Source organism: Numida meleagris, chromosome 4 (assembly GCF_002078875.1).
Source record: "Numida meleagris isolate 19003 breed g44 Domestic line chromosome 4, NumMel1.0, whole genome shotgun sequence".
Taxonomy (NCBI): Eukaryota; Metazoa; Chordata; class Aves; order Galliformes; family Numididae; genus Numida; species Numida meleagris.
Genome location: NC_034412.1, coordinates 59,930,808 through 59,947,095, shown reverse-complemented (window position 1 = coordinate 59,947,095; position 16,288 = coordinate 59,930,808). Strand labels below are relative to the sequence as shown.

General features: G+C 41.8%; 1 long non-coding RNA gene across 1 annotated transcript in view; it reads left to right on the top strand.

The window, feature by feature from the left end:
- Nucleotides 1–16,288, top strand: part of LOC110398059 — a 134,005-nt gene that overhangs the window by 52,233 nt on the left and 65,484 nt on the right. Inside the window, exon 3 of the long non-coding RNA XR_002438173.1 lies at nucleotides 10,042–10,147. This is a non-coding gene — a long non-coding RNA (uncharacterized LOC110398059). The remainder of the gene's footprint in view (nucleotides 1–10,041; nucleotides 10,148–16,288) is intronic.

Below are 16,288 nucleotides of genomic sequence, written 5' to 3'. Positions count from 1 at the left end.
TTGGCCCATCTATCCAGTCTATGCAGGTCCCTCTGTAGTGCCTTTCTACCCTCTGGCAGATCAACGTTCCCTCCCAACTTGGTGTCATCTGCAAACTTACTGAGGGTGCACTCAATCCCCTCATCAAGATCATTAATACAGATGTTGAACAGAAGCAGCCCCAGCACCAAGCTCTGGGGGACACCATTTGTGACTGGCTGCCAGCTGGATTTAACTCCATTGACCACAACTCTTTGCCCTGGCCATCCAGCCAGTTTCACCCAGCAGACCGTATGCCCATCCAAACCTTGGGCAGCCAGCTTCTCCACGAGGATGCTGTGGGGGACAGTGTCAGAGGCTTTACTGAAGTCCAGGTAGACCACATCGACAGCCTTACCTTCATCCACTAAGTGGGTCACCTTGTCATAGAACTAAATCAGGTTTGTCAAACAGGATCTACTATTCATAAACCCATGCTGACTGGGCCTGATCCCCTGGTTGACCTTTAACTGATCCATGATGGCTCCTGAGATTATCTGTTTCATAACCTTCCCTGGTACCGAGGTGAGACTGATAGGTCTGTAGCTACCAGGATCATCTTTCCAGCCCTTTTCGAAGATGGGTGTCACATTTGCCAATTTCCAGTCCACTGGGACATCCCCGGTTAGTCAGGAGATCACTTCTGATCTCCTGATCTCTCTTCTGCTGGAGATCACTGAAATTGATGGGAAGACTTATGCAGACCTCCTTCAGTGTTGAAACATGACAAAATGGAAGACAAAAATTCTGTGAAGATAAATTAAGGAGGCAAGTTATGGTTCTCCATTGTTGGTAGAAACTTCTTGGAGACAAGTAGTCTAATGGGGTTATTGGTGGTAGGTGGATGGTTGGACTGGATGATCTTGTAGGTCTTTTCCAACCTAGCTAATTCTATGATTCTATGATTCTAAGTAAGTGTTCAGTCACGAGTTGCCTGTATCACCCTTCTGAGGCACTTCTAAGTGACTGTCCAGACATCAGTATGATTTAGTTGTTCTCAGGTTGTCACGGTGTTATCTATGGATCTGTGTCCGTGACAGGGGGACAGCAAGCACCTGATGAAGGGGGCTTACAATGAGGCTATAGTTTGGAACATGCATTCTCCAAAAGCCCACTATGCCCAGAAAAGATTGTGTCTTTTTCTTGCTAGTGGGTGGAGACATGGCAGTGATTTTGTTGATCTGCTGGGATGTGACAATGCCCATCTTGCCACTTTATACCTAAGAACTGAATTTCCTGTGCAGGCCCATTCACTTTGTTTCGCTTAATAGCGAAACCAGCTTGCAGAAGGATTTGGATTATTCTTTCTCCCTTCTTGAAAGCTTCCTCTGCTGTATTGCTACACACAACAATATCATCAATATACTGCAGGTGCTCGGGAGCACCGCCCTGTTCCAATGCAGTTTGGATCAACCCATGGCAGATGGTTGGGCTGTGTTTCCACCCCTGGGGCAAACGGTTCCAGGGGTACTGAATGCCCCTCCAGGTAAAAGCAAACTGTGGCCTGCATTCTGTGGCCAAAAGAATGGAAAAGAGGGCATTAGCAATGTCAGTGGTGGCATACCACTTGGCTGCTTTTGACTCCAGTTCATACTGGAGTTCTAGGATGTCCGGCACAGCAGCACTCAGTGGGGGTGTGACTTCATTCAGGCCACGGTAGTCTACCGTCAGCCTCCATTCTCCACTGGCTTTACGCACTGGCTGTATGGGGCTATTAAAAGGTGGGTGAGTTTTGCTTATCACTCCCTGACTCTCTAGTTGACGAATCAACTTATGAATGGGGAGCAAGGAATCCCTGTTGGTGCGGTACTGCCGTCTGTGCACCATTTTTGTGGCAATCGGTACCTGTTGCTCTTTCACTTGTAGCAACCCCACAACAGACGGATCTTCTAACAGGCCAGGCAAAACAGATAGCTGCTTAATGTTGTCTGTGTCTACAGCAGCTATTCAAAGGCCCATTGATACCCCTTGGGATCCTTGAAATGCCCCCTTCTGAGGTAATCAATACCAAGTATACACGGAGCCCCCGGGCCAGTCACAATAGGATGTTTTTGCCAGTCTTTACCAGTAAGGGTTATTTCTGCCTCCAGCGCAGTCAATTCTTGAGAGCCCCCAGTCACTCCAGAAATATAAATCAAATCTATCCCTTCGTGACTTGAGGGCATTAGAGTGCACTGCGCACCAGTGTCCACCAGTGCCTTATATTTCTGTGGGTCTGAAGTGCCAGGCCATCGAATCCACACAGTCCAATAAGCTCTATTATCCCTTTCCCTCCCCTGACTGAGGGCAGGGCCCCTCTACTGGTTACCTGTAATAACTTCAGCAGTTTCATCGGTGGTTAATCTGTGTTGTAATTCTCTCAACTGTGCTCGTAGTACAGGAGTGGGTTTCTTATGCCATTTCTTCATGTCTTCTCCATGCTCATGTAAGTAATTCCACAAGGCGGCACATGCCATAGATCTACCTCTGTCATTTGCTTGAGCAGGAAGGCGTCTGCCTTTGATAGCTGAGATTTTTGATGATACAGGTGAGGAGAGTTCATCGCCTTTAATTTGTTTGATCAGCTCCTTCAGTAGGCTCTTGGATCATCATTCAGTAGGATCATCTTGATCTCCATCAGGCGTTTCTGATACTGCTACAGGTTTGTCACAATCCATCAAGAGGGACAAATCCTCCACTATACCATCCTGTTTCTTCTCCATTTTATCTATCATCTTATCCACTTTGTCCAGTCTCTCTGTTACTTTTGAGATGGCTGAAGTAGAGGCATAGGATGGAGGAAGTTTTTGCTCAAAGTTTTGGAGTGTAATAATGAGCTCAAAAACCAGGGGTCTTCTCTGTTGGTCTTCATATCTATCAAATGTGACTACCAGAGTACTGGCATACATTTCTGGTGCTGTTTCAGTGAGTTTTCGCCATATATTTGGCGTACTTCTAACTCTCTCAGGATCATGGTCCTGGCGTGGATTGTTAGGAACAAACCTGGGGTCATACAGCATCTCCACCACAGCTATTTCTCTCAAATACTGAATGCCCTTTTCAACAGTGTCAGCTTTCTCATCTCAGGCTCCAGATCATCTTTGAAGGGATATCTTTCCTTCACTGCTAATAACACTCATTCCCAAAGGGTGGCGGCTCCATCCAGGCATCTACTAATCCCTCTGTCAATGGCTGAGTCCCTGGCAATGCTTCCTAGTTGGCGGGCTTCATTACCATTCAGAAACGCACTGCTGGCCCCGTTGTCCCAACACCGAAGCAACCAGGTGACAATGGTTTCGTTTGGGTGCCGCGTAAACTCCTTTCTTGAGCCTTGGATCTCGGTCATTTTCAGAGGCTGGCGAACAGTTGTAACAGTGATGTCCTCCTCCTCACTCTCCTCTCCAGTGTCTGTTTGTTTTTTTCTGTTGCCTTTCTTGGTGATGATGGTTTTGGGGAGTGCCCCTTGCCTGGATCTTGCTCTGCCTCCTCCGCTTCTTCCTTCCGTTCCAGCCCTGAGGACACCCGTTTCCATTTCTGTCCTTCCACAGGAGCAACTGCCACTGATACTGGTGCCTCCTGTGGTTGCTCAGGTTTGGCTTGGAGACTTCCCCTTATGGTTCGAATCTCAGCCTGTAAACTCTCTCTCTCAAGAACAGTATTATATAGAGCTCAATAAGCACAAGCCAGGCCCCAAATAAGTCATGCCTTCTCAGATCTGCCTAGGCTGCACCATCCCTGACTCAAATACTGACCAAACTTCTCAGGATCCCACAGGTGTTCAAGGGTGAAATCCCATGACACCGGAGGTCCCCATGTTTCTAAGGTCTTCCTTAGGCCTCTCTGTATTCCCTGCCACTCAGCATTTTCCAGTTTTGGGGAAAGTTTCCTCCACATGATGTAAATTATTATTAGGAGGAAAACATTCAAAGCAATTGGTATCACGGTTGTTAAATCAAAATTCCAAAGGTGCGTAAGGAACTGAGAGGAGAACCTGGAAGCCAGCCTCAGCACGGTGCTGTTTGTAAAACTGGCCACTCCCTCTGGGAGGTACAAGCACCAGGCCGTTGTCAACAGTTTACGGGCGTTCGGCCCGGTTCCGTGACGAAGGGGATGGGGGATCCACGGGCCCACGCCCCGGGAAAAGGGAAAAAGGGGAAAGGGTAAGGAGATGGCCCTGAGAGCAAAGAACAGCGGCAACAATCTGAGGAGAAACAAACTAATTTACTAAATAAAATATCGGAATGCAAAACAACACACTATAATACAATATAATTACAATTTAAGCTGATAAATCCAATACAGAGAGAGAGAATGTCCCAAAAATCAAGGTAGGCCTTACTCTACTACCGACGATAAGATGGCTGGAGAGCGAGGTGCTGCCAAGACGAGAGACGGCAGAAAAAAGGGACGAGATCTCATGATCTGCAAGTTTTTATACTGCGAGCTTTTATCTTTTCCCTCCGGCTGGGAAATGGTTACAGAGGAGCAAAGTACCATGGGGACTGTAGTAGTCCTTCTCTTCTGAGAACAAGGTACATCCACTACATGATGTTATGATGTGAAATACCAATAACCGAGAATCACAAAACCATGACATTTGGTTATATACATACACAACTTCAAAACAGTGTAAGATAAACTTAACCAGAGACCAGTATGTTCCAAGGAACATAATGGCCGTTAATCCTTTATAAAATGCTCCAAAAATGAAAAACAGATTCATTGCCCGCATTCTCCACCAATAATTATCACAGCGTTATCTATGGATCTGTGTCCGTGACAGGGGGACAGCAGGCCCACAGGCCCAGAAAAGAGAGAAAGGAGGGGAAAAAAGAAGTCAGTGGTTTAGGGGCCGGCCTGGACTGGTCCGGTGGCTAATGCGGCAGGGAATTAAGGGCCCATGCCCTGGGGAAAACAAAGGGAAATGGGGAAAGGTAGAGAACTCGTAGACAGATCTAAATCAAAACAGCGGCACCAATTTGAGGAGGAACGTTAATTTTCTAAATATTATACTGAAATTGAGGCCAGCAAATCAAAATAGAGAGAGTTCAAAAGCTGAGATTCTTACACCATAAGCTGCAGGGGGACCACGTGCTTCTTTGCCAGATAGAAAGGAAGAGACTCCTGGTCTGCCAGGCAGCTTCACCACCTCCTCCGGATGCAAAGATCCCTGGGGAGTGCAGCTCCTCCCCTTCCCCTCGGAGAACCAAAACACCCAAAAAAGGCAGTCCCCAGGACATTAACTCTTTAACTACTAGCGCTTTACATGATGTTATGATGTGGAATACTGACAACAACAACAAAAAAATCACAAAACCATGACACAGGTATACAGACAATCCTGTTTATTTTTTTCCTCTGAAGTGGAAAGCTTAGTGCTGTCCTTATCACCACATGGGATGGGAGTCATGAGCTGAAATGCAGGTGACTACAGTCATCTCAGGTACTCACCAGTATCCTGCGTAGATCTTGAGGGTCACTTGTACTTCCTGGCAGAACTGAAGATGATGGAAAATGAGCAGTCCTTTTAGACCTTAATCTCTGCTGCCATCTTTATGTTACTTGCATTGTAAGGAATATTACTTCACCATTTTAGGATAAGATCAGGAAGATAGGAATTTAAATTAGAGGAAGCATGATTGGGGGAAAAAAAAGAAGGAGGAGACTGAGTCAAGAATGCTGAATACTGAACTCAGCTCCAATCCCATAATTTGAAAACAGAATAACATTTATTTTGCTGAAGATTTTTATTGCTTTTAATCTTTTATAAAAATTACGCTCATCAGCTATGAAAATGTCAATGCTTTGTCTTCGCTAAGATGTGTTCACAAGATAAAACAGAGTTCATCTTTTATTGTTTGATTGATTTAATCAGAATACTATTCCTCTGAAATTGAGTCCTCTCCTTTTTTATCAAGGCCAAATTTTCCTTTTTTTTTTTTTTTTACAATGCCCACTGATTTGGGATAGATGAAAAAAATGAGCTCATAATTTTTCAGTTAGAAAAATTTAATCATATAAGACTATTATAAACTGTTTCTTGATTGTAAATAATATGCATAAATAATATACATTCAAACAATGAATAATTGTAGACAAAGATCAATTAAGAAAAGTAATCTTAAACTTGACTTATTTTATTTGTCTCTGTGGTGATTGCTGGCCAAATCATTACATACTTGTCAAATGGCAGTTAAGGAAAGATGGGTTAAATGTCAATGGAAACTGCAGAAATATATAGTTCTTACTATTTTTATTTTATGCTTGTTTGTTTGTTTTCTGATGATACAACTAAAGCTTGAAGCAATCAGAGATCATTCAAAACACACGCAAAGTACCAATTTAATTTTAATAAGAATTTGACCTAACTGTAGGAATGGAAATGTCTTATCAGAGTGTATAAAACCTTTAAGTTTTCCATTTTATGAAGGTGCAAAATAAAACTTAGTAACAAAAGTGCTACTTCCTGTAACAAGTGAAGGAATGTTATATAACTTCACTGAAAGTTCTAGAAAATTTTCAGGCCTTTCCCATTTGTTTTATAGTGGGACAATTGCATACAGCTTTTGGCATGCTTCTCTGCTCTAAGAAATGTACCACTTCTGAACTTTCATATAGTTCAGTTTGAATTTTGACTGCCTCCTGCAATGGATGCTTTATACAGCACAGTGAGTCAAGAGGAATGTAAAGCAGTAGGGTTGTTGAGATTCATACCAAGGAGTCCCATCCTTGGTAGTGTATTATATGATTTTTTCTTTAGAGAGTGTACCAGGATGGGCAATACCCTGTCTTTGTGTGTGTGAATGCACAAGCACATGCTCAGAGTCCCATCACACCACTGGATAGATGTTAAGAGAAATATTTGTAGACAGCAGGATTATTTGCCAAGTTGCAAGATATTAGAAAATTCGGGAGTCGTTTTAGTTGACTAATTCTGGATATGTTCCCTCACTGTTACAGATACAAGGTTAAGTGTCCTGCATTATCTAGGACTGCTAGGCTCTTGAAAAAATGTTAGGCAGTTTTCATAATAATGAACATCAGCTCCAAACGTTGTAGACTCTTTTCCTTCCCAACCTTTCTCCTTACTCTTCACAGCTTTTCTTCATTCTGTGCTGTAGTTGGATGCATCTTTAGACTTACTGTGTCAGCAGTCAAGTTTGGAGATTTTTTTGAGATGTGCTGATGCTGACATTTTCTATGAGTAAAGCTGTCCAGAACACTTCAGTATAACTCTCTTCTGGCAGCGCTGTAAGCGGTGCGTCAGCAGTGGGCATCGGATCTGAGCTAATGCAGCTCAGGTTTCATGGTGCTTGCTGGTATTTATGGGGATGGAAAAAATAAAACGGATTTGCCCAGTATATTGCGGCCAATTTCAAATGCAAATAAAGGGGTCATGAATCTGAATCCCTCATCCATCACAACTCTCAGGTGCACAGGATAGCTGGGACAAAGCCAACCCCATGTAGTCTAAGTCATGAGCTAAGGAAAAGAGGAGTTTAGTAGGAGTGGTTATTGACAGAAATCCGCTGAAGGCAGTAGATATGTATTTGCTCTACTGATGCAGTCCTGCTGCAAACTTATTTTTCGCCTCCTTTGATCACAGAATGTGAAGCTTCGCTGTCGGAAGCTTCTTTTTCTTTCTTCCCTTTCTATCACAAAACATTCTACCACAAAACACAAATGAAGTAGGAAAACAAGTTATTTCCCACACCGAAGAAGAAAATGTCTAGAAAAAATGTACTAAAATTTCTTTCAGCTTTTTTTCCTCTGAGAAAGATTAACAGGGACATTAGATACATCACTTTGTTTCTGTCACCACTAATGTTGACACTTCAGCTGAGGAAATTAGTGTCTCTATATATTTGTATATATACTAACATATTTACTTGTCTGCAAATGTTTGGATCGTGGCAAACAATTCAGTCTTGGGTACAGATCATACTTTGTTAAAAGGAGTTACACTGAAAATATGCTTATTTTATATAAATCAAAGCTGCATCTTGTTGCAGAATAAACTTGCCTCAGTGTCCTGATAGAACTGAATTGACAACAGTCAGGCTCTCATTCTATTGATATCTGCGGTATGATAGAGAACTACTTCATATGCCTCAAATAATTAAAATTTAGATCACCACAAGCACTCCTCAGTGATAAAAAGAACGCTTTATTTTGGCTCACATCCTCAGAGATAGAATGAGTTCTGAACACCAATTTGAGAGGTACAGTTTTACAAGTGGAGGTCTTGAGTGGCCTCACCAAATTCTTTGCACAAATGTGCATGCTTACTTTTTAATGTTAGATTTAAATACTCAGTATGGACTATTTTGTATTCTGAATATAGAAAAGATTTGAGACTGATTTTGGGGGTTTTAATCTGATAAAGGAAAAGAAGGTAAATTTTCCAAAATAGATGCATGGACTACATATGCAAACAGGAACGGAAGTTGCCTAGAGAGCCTTCATGCTTCAAGTACGTTGTGTGATTATTTTTATATTCAGCCATGAAGATATTCTGTGGTAATATTCCACTCTTGTTTTACAGTATTGAGTGAAGACTGAGACATTAAAAGCAGGGTGTAAGAGAAAAGAAAAAATATCAGTAAGAGCAGCTAATGAAAACCTTACTAAAAAGCCATGCGTGTCAGGCTGTTCCTTCTGTAATGTGTGTGTTTGTAATAACAGTTCTGAATTCTGCAGGGACCTATAAGTAATGAAGAAAATTGGTCAAGCAAAAAAAATTTTTTCAGGGGAACTTGAGTGCTGCTGAGCCCCCTTAGCACGCAAGCTGTACATCTGCATAAAATAAACCTGTGCCCTGCTGATAGCTTTTATATTGTTCCCCTCTTATGCATCAATTTGTTTGCTCAGTTGAGCTTACTTAAGTAAATGTTCTATGATTTTATGGGGAGAATGATGTTTACAGTTTCTGTGAGTAGTTAATAACAAGGCAAAGTGTAAAACTGATCAAGGCCGCTAGTGTCACCAAGGAGAAGATTACTCTTACCCGAAATAGAAATCTTCTGGTCATAATGTATTTGCCCCATTTGAGGAATAGAAAACTAGAGTAGAGAGGGGGAATGGTCAAGGCATTGCAAATACTACCTGTGTGACCTAGTGTAGGAAACCTGCTTTAGCAGGGGGGTTGGATTCGACGATTTCTTGAAGACCCTTCCAACCCCTGCAATTCTGTGGTTCTGTGAAATATTCCAAGGAGGAAGCTATAGTGTGGAAATAAGTCAGAAGATCCCAACATGAAGAGTCAGGCTGCACGAAAGATAAAAACTAAGAAGGAAAGCAAAAACAATAATGAACTGTAATGAACTGTAGTGAAAGGAAACCACTTACTTGCCTACAAAGGCAGAAACTGAGGAGGCAGGAATAGATTCTGAAGTTCAAAAAGAAACATAACCTACTGATTTTGAGAAAAAAATTGCACAAAAGTCGTTCCCTTTAATGTAACAGAGTATCTAAAATTACTAGTTTGAAGCCATTAGATTAATGTAAAGAACTGAAGGGAAAACGATGCTCTCAGCAAAGTTTTGAGTTGGGACAAACACGTCTTAACTGGGAAGCTTTAGGCTCTTTTTGGATTTACTGTCCGAAAAAGGGTTGTTGATCTTAGGGGCGAGTAAACCTGATGATAGCAAGCTGGTAGAAATTATGAAGTTAGAGAAGTGAAAGAATGTGAAAAGTTCAGTATTTCTTACCTTTGAGAATACAGAATAGTGAAAGGCAGGAAGGAAGAGGTGATTAAGACTGCAAAAGATGATGGTTTGTCAGAAAAAATAGCTTGCATTCCCCTAGATGAGATGCTTGCCACGGTGAATGCAATGCCTATCAGATGCTTGTAAATGTGGTCTAGAACTGCCGTCCTGGACTTCAGCCCTGAACTTTTAAGTAAATACTGTTTTGAAAGCATAGCATTATGGAATCTGATTGCACATAGCTAGCTCTGCAATAAGTAGACTTTAAAGGACATACTCTGGGGGAAGAGTATGATTTATGTACTGAATAATCTTGCCTCTTCTGTCCATTGAATAGATCTTCAGACTGGCTGGAGGCCCAGAATCAAGAAAGGTGCTGGGCTGCTGCTGGAGAGATGATTTGATATGTAGGTCGCTCTGAAAGAACCTGACACAAAATGCAGGTAAATTATTTGTTTTATCTAAAGACATATGAAAGGAACAAGTCTGTTCTTTAGTGTGACCTTAGCAAATTCTCAGTGTAATTTCAAATTTAAGTGCCTTCTCCTGTTCTTAAGTATTAGGTTGACAGATGACAAAGAAGTGTTAAAGTATATTAATACTAAGCAGGGGGAAAAGTAAAGACATCTCTGATAACTTTGCAGTTTACTTTCAGAGTACGCAGCCACTTACATACATGTGAATATTACCAGCTGCATTTCCAAATTATTAGCTACTTGCTCTTTAGGTTTAGCTGTGGAAAAATATGCAAACTTATTTCTATTTGATCTTGAAGAAAATATCCCAGAAAACACCAAAAACCAATACAATTGAAAGAGTAAACATGATAAGTTGCTCCAACTAAAACTAAATTGGTTTAAATATGCTGTATGCAGGCAACATTACTTGAACACAGGTTTCGTTGCACAGTCGAGCTGAGAGCAATGATTCAATGATAAATCTCCTTAAGCTTGTCACTCCTCCAGACAGCAATACTTTAAATAGGCACAACATGTTGCATTTTATAGCTAGGAGAATGCCCAGGACACTAAGTCAATCTCTGTCAATTTGGTGTCTCACATCAGTGAACTAAATATTGATTTAACAGCTGCCATGGGCTTCACTGCACACATCACCTGAAGGTATGAGAGGTGATGCTAGGATGGTACATCAAAACAATGGGGAATGTTTGTTTTCAGAAGAATGGATATAGTGTGCACCTCACAACGCACAAAATAACATTAATTGGTTTGTCCATAAAGAACAAGAATATATAAGAGCCATTAAGCGTCCTCTGTGTGTGGTATCAGGGTGTACGCCACAGTTATAAAATGTGAAAATTAAGTATTATTTTCCTTTATTTATTCTACTTGTCCCAGGGGTAATCTGCTCCAGCATCACACTTGCTCTTTTCAGTCTTTTGCAAAACCATATAATAAACCAAAGGATTAGGATCATGTTCAATGAGAGAAGAGATTCAGGTTAAGGAAAGTATGACATAGTGGTTTTGTTTGCATTCCTTTAACAGCTGTAGGGTGTGGAGAAACATGCAAGCTATTGATTTCAAATGGCTGTTAACATTATTATTGAGTGCTGATACTGTAATAAGGAAGTAATGCCCCAGAAACTCTGGGAAAATTAGTGATCTTAAGGTGAAATATGTAGTGGCATAAATGCAAGAACTTTGTTTCACTCTTCACTATCTCTCCATAATATCTACAATGTGTGCTGATATTTGACATAAAGTATTTTTGTTAAATCCTCAATTTTCAGTTCTAAAAATCGTAAGGACTGGCAACAGATTTAACATTGAAGATTTTGAAGTGGCCTCAAAAGAATAATGTGCTTTGACATATTTCTTTGTTCTTTTAAAGTAAATGAAACATTTAGCCCAAATGAATTTCCAGAGGAATTTCTTGCCTGCTGACAAATCATGAATAATAATAAAAGAATGGAGTGCAGAAAGGAGGAAGGAGTCATTACAGTAAATAATCTATGGTTGAGAAACAAAAGCCGGTTCCAAGGACTCTTGAGGCTCTGCTGAAATGTTCAGTTTCTGTTTCAAAGTGTTCAGTGAGCCAAAAGTGTTACAGTAGATCGTATGAACTTCTGCAAAGTGCTTCATGCACTCATTTTATTTCTGTCTTAAATAACTGCTTATCCTCGAGTTTTGTCTAAAACACTCACTCTGGATCCTTATTTCTGTTAGTAGAAGGCATGTTCACTTGCAAATGTAACTTGAATCATAAAAGGGCAAGCTGATCTTTCTGCTTTTCTGCTTTCTCTTAAAACATATTTACCTTGTTTTGCAATTCTGACCATCTCCCTCGTATTTTTATGTTGACTAACCTTTCTGTCCTGCCTGACTACAAATACTTAGAGCACAGGCATATTGTTGCTGTCGGTCAAACTCATTTTATCTGCTAAGTTTTTCACTGAACAGGGCCTTCATTCCTGGAGGTAGTGACAAGACACTACAATATCGTACAGACCATATGTATATACGTGTGTGTGTATTGATATCATGATATCAGTTTTGACATCAATTAGTATCTGTGTGTAATCTCTGTATTATCTGATGGCACTTAAGACTCTTCCTGCCACGGAAATAAAAAATCTGTCTTCAGATCCTGGGATTTTAAGGTAATGTTATAGCTGTTTAACTTCAGAAATGAACAATATTTTAAGAAATCTATATGCTCTAGAAGAAGATTCTGTAATACAGTTAAGTGGTTTAGAATCATAGAATCCCTAGAGTTGGAAGAGACCTTCAAAGGTCATCTTGTCCAGCTCCCCTGCAATGAACAGGGACATGCGCAGCTAGATCAGGTTGCCCAGGGCTTGATCCAGCCTCGTCTTGAAAGTCTCCAGGGACGGGGCAACAACCACATCTCTAGGCAATCTGTTCCAGTGCCTCACCACCCTCACTGTAAAAAGACTTTTTCCTTGTATACAATGTCAATCTACTCTCTTTAAGCTTGAAACCATTTCACCTTGTTCTGTCACCACAGACCTTGCTAAAGAGTCTGTCCCCTTCTTTCCTGTAGCTCCCCTCTAGGTATTGAAAGGTCATTATGAGGTCACCTTGGAGCCTTCTGTGCTCCCGGCTGAACAGCCCCATGTCTCTCAGCCTGTCCTTGTAGGGGAGGTGTTCCATTCCTTGGATCATTTTTGTGGCCTTCCTCTGGCAGTGGTCCACCAGATCTATGTCTCTCCTGTGCTGAGGACTCCACATCTGGATGCAGTACTCCAGGTGGGGTCTCAGCAGTACAGAGTAGGGGGTGTTATGGTTTTGTGATTTTTGTTGTCGGTATTCCACATCATTACATCATGTAAAGCACTGGCAGTTAAAGAGTTAATTCCCTGGTTACTGCAAACTGCCTTTTTTGGTGTGTGGCCCTCCGAGGGGGAGGGGAGGAGGTGCACTCCTCAGGGGTCTTCCTGTTGGAGGGGGTGGTGAAGCCGCCTGGGAGACACGGGGTCTGTTCCTTCCTGCCCAGCAGAGAAAGCACGTGGTCCTCCTGCAGTTTACTGCGTAAGACTTTCAGCCTGTAAACTCTCTGTTACAATTCTACTAGCCTCATTTTTGATATATTTAGTAAAATTAGTTGTTCCTCCTCCGATTGGTGCCGCTGTTTTCTTTTAGATCCGCCTACGAGTCCCCTGCCTTTCCCCTCTTCCCTTTGTTTCCCCAGGGTGTTGGTCCACGGCTTCCCTGCCGCTTTAGCCGCCGGACCGCCCGGGGTTGGCCCCTAGCCGCTGGCAATTTTTTTTCTTTCCTCTTTTCTCTTCTTTTTTTTTTCTTTCAGGCCTGTTCCCCTTGTCACGGATGCAGACCCTTAGATAATACCGTGACAGGGGGGCAGGATCACCTCCCTCTCCCTGCTGGCCACGCTTCTTTTGATGCAGCCCAGGATACGGTTGGCTTTCTGGGCTGTGAGGGCACATTGCTGGCTTATGTTCTCATCCACCAGGACCCCCAGGTCTTTTTCGGCAGGGCTGCTCTCAATCCTTTCATCCCCCAGCTTGTATTGGTAGTGAGGGTTGCCTCAACCCAGGTGCAAGACCTTGCATTTTGATTTGTTGAACCTCATGAGTCTCACCTGGACCCACTGCTCAAGCCTGTCTAGGTCCCTCTGGATGGCATCTGGTTCCTCTGATGTACCGACCACAGCCCACAGCTTGGTGTCATCAGCAAACTTGTTGAGGTTGCACTCAACTCCACTGTCAGTGTCACTGATGAAGATATTAAAGAGTATCAGTCCCAGCACTGACTCCTGGGGGACACCACTCATCACTGATCTCCATCCAGGCATGGAGCCTCTGACTACCGCTCTCTGAACTCGATCCTACAGCCAGTTTTTTGTCCATTGAACAGTCCACCCATCAAATCCATATCTTTCCAATTTAGAGAGAAGAATGTTGTTGGGTACCATGTCAAAGGCCCTACTGAAGTCGAGATAGATGACGTCAGTGGCTGTTCCCATGTCCATTGATGCAGTGACACCATCATAAAGGCCACCAGTTTGGTCAAACAGGATTTGCCCTTGGTGAAGCCATGCTGGTTCTCCTGTATCAGCTCCCTATCTTCTTTGTGCCTTAGCATAGCTTCTAGGAGGACCTGTTTCATGATCTTCCCTGGCACAGAGGTGAGACTGATAGAATGGTAGTTTCTGGGATTGTCCTTTTTACCCTTCTTAAAAATGGGTGTGATGTTGCCTTTTTCCCAGACACCAGGGACTTCACCTGATTGCCACGACTTTTCAAGTATCTTTGAGAGTGACTTGGCGACTACATGTTTAGTGCCCAGAACATTTCATGAAATATGTGTAATAGTTCTTTGCTTCATACTAATTTCTGTTTTAGAAATGGATAAATTTTAGGAGCGGTAGTAAATCAGGTATATTTAACTGGTGAGAGGCAGTTATCACAGAATGGCTAAAAATTTATTTGGCTACAGAAGAGCAAATCTCCCACTTTGTTATTGTACACTTCATCTTCTCTCTGCTCATAAACCATGCTGGGTACTTAAGACTTCAACAGGACTGCAAAATTTGTCATGCTTTGAAACAGGAGAAAGGAAGAGAGTTCACTACCATTCAGCGATACTTTTACTCGTTATATGAACTGCTTTTGGTTTGCACGGATCAGGAATCTCAGCAATGTCAACACTTGTTACCAATTGGTATGTTAGATGCTTGTGTGGGTGGGTAGCATGACGTAGAAATCTGTAGATCCAGTTGGTCTGCAACAGAGCATGCCCAAATAGTTGCAGACCTACTAACAGAAATAGGTCAAACATTGTCAGGTGCCAGTATTTCAAAGTTACAAGCATATCATTTTGCTGTAGAATTTTCTAAAGTTTTTTTCTTTGCCTATTACAAAATTATATCCCACAGTTATTCTGCATGAAGTATCCCTAAGGTCTGTTATACCAGTCACCCATAAGATGCTGCAGACCAAAACCACTGCTTTTGTAACTCTTTTGACTTCAGTAGTTTGCAGGTGGTCCATTTTAACTAACTATAATAGAGTGATCTTTGCAACTTCCCAGGTTTGCAGTTCCCATAGCTTTTTTCATGGAGTGAAGGAGATTAATTTTAGAAACAGTAGGCTTTACAGGTCCCAGGGCATTTCTCCTAACCGTTATTTTGCTTTGAGTAAGTAGGGTCTCTGGCTAACTTTCACTTGTGGGGAATTATTTCACAGACATTTTAACAGCTAAACCCCATTTAAAGTACGTACCAATTGGATGTGTCTTCAAGCCCAATAAGTTTGCTATTATTTCCTATCTGAAACAAAACAATCTCAGCATCTTTAATAAGAACTTACAGTTCCTATCGGCTTTCCTGGTGATGGGCAGAAAGCAGGATGTTTTGTTGGAACCTGAGACACATTCTGGGAAGTCCGCAAACCCATTTTTAATTAGATGACTAAGTCTCATTCCTGGCATGGCCACTTGAAGATGGGCTGTAGCCTTATCTGCCTGAAAGGGATTCCTAAGAGCAGAGAAGGACTGCTGGCTTCTCCCTTGTGGCTTTTAGTAGCCACTCGGTGCTAGGGAGGTGCGTGACTGGGGTCTGCATCTGTTATGCTTCCCTGGATGTCCCAGGGGGCTTGCAGAACTTGGTAAGCTAAATCCTTGCTTTGGAGATGGTTTAGCTAGTAGGGACTCCAGAGGTTATTGATGTTGCAAGAAATCAGGTGGTCTCTAATTAATTGTAATTGAGCTGATTGATATTTTGTAGCAAAATGTTGATAAAATTGACATTATATTTCCTTTTGAAGTAGGATCTCCACTCTATGCATTTGATTTAAAATAAATACAGTTTATTTTAGAATGATGAGAATATTCCTGCAGTTCTTAAAGTTTTTTTTAAAAATTGCTTGCAGATATTATATGTATTTTTTTCCGTATTCAGGATTTTCTCCTCTATAGGCATCTAGCTAATTCAGAAAATTAATGCCCCTCTGAACTAAAATGGGAGGCTGATAAAAGAGGCATAAAAAAGAGGGGAGGAGGGGGTAGACATGTAAAATCTGTAAATGAAAGATTTCTTTTTTAAGTGATAAAGCAAAAAGGTGAGAAACTTCAAAAAGGGAAA